Source organism: Meleagris gallopavo, chromosome 10 (assembly GCF_000146605.3).
Source record: "Meleagris gallopavo isolate NT-WF06-2002-E0010 breed Aviagen turkey brand Nicholas breeding stock chromosome 10, Turkey_5.1, whole genome shotgun sequence".
NCBI lineage: Eukaryota > Metazoa > Chordata > Aves > Galliformes > Phasianidae > Meleagris > Meleagris gallopavo.
In genome coordinates this window covers 22,123,766-22,124,993 of record NC_015020.2, presented here as the reverse complement: position 1 = coordinate 22,124,993, position 1,228 = coordinate 22,123,766, and positions in this window count along the sequence as shown.

Sequence of the window (1,228 nt, the reverse complement as noted above, 5' to 3'; positions counted from 1 at the left end):
TCCACCCTTGTGAGAAGCAGCTCTGTGATGGCGGCTGGGAAGCGAAACCGCAAGTGTTGTGAGTGCCATCTGCTCCGCTTGGATCGAGGGAACGGCTGGAGCTCGTGCAGCCTCGCCAGGGATTTAAGCGCTCGCTGGGTGCAAGCGGTGCCCCCGACTCTGCTGTTGTACCACCGGTCCTTGGGTGCAAGGCTGGGGCTGGCTCCCCTCTCTGCAGCCCGCAGGCAAACTCCCTCCCCAGCAAGGCAAAATGTCAGGTGGTCTCTAAAGAGAAATGTGTGTGTTTGTGGTTTGCTCTGAGGGTTGTCTCTGGGTTCCTGTGCAGGCTCTGTGCTGAGACCCCGGTGCGCCTAGGACTAGAATTGTTGGCCAGGGGAGGTTCAGGTTGGATATTAGGAAAAATTTCTTCTCAGGTTAGTGATAGAGACACCATCCCTGGAAGTGTTCAAGAGCCTTGGAGATGTGGCACTGAGGGATGTGGTCAGTGGGCATGGTGGTGATGGGTTGAAGTTGGATTTGATGATCTTAGGGATCTGTTCTAACCTTAATGCTTCTATGATTCTTTGCAGCTATGCACTGACCTCCCAGTGAGGATTGTTCTGGATTATGGGTGGTTTTCCATCCATTTTGCAAGAGATTGTGAGCATCCCCAGGATGCGTGCATTTAGGAGGTCAACCCAAAATTCAAGATGAGGTTTGCCTGCAAACACAGTGCTTTTGCAGCATGTAGTCCCGAATTGCCTCTTGGCTTGGCTGCACGGTGAGACTATTGGCATACACATGTCATTTTTGATTTTTGTACTGAAGAAGGTGTTCAGAGCTGGGGGTGTCAGAAGGCACCTGGAGCTTTTCCCCTGATCAGGGTGTGCTTCACCTCCGCGTTGGCTGCTGGAGATGGCTGCAGTGAAGCACCAGCACTTCTCTCTGCATGGCTTCACTGGGGATATAAAAGGCAGGAGTGGGTGGCTTGAGCAGAGGGAGAAGAAAGCAGTTTCTGAACAAAACCAAAGGGCCTTTAAGGAGAAATAGGAAACCTGAGGACAACTTCAGCTGCAGGAGAACATATGAAAGCTAAAGGTGAGCTCTTGTGGCCTTTTCCAAATGATCTGGAGGTGTGCTGGGCTGAAGAAGGCTCTTGATCTGACTCACTGTCCTTCGAGGGGGGGGTTGAAGGAACCCTGTGCAGTGTTTCCCTATGTGTGTTACCAGCTTACATAACACTTTGTAT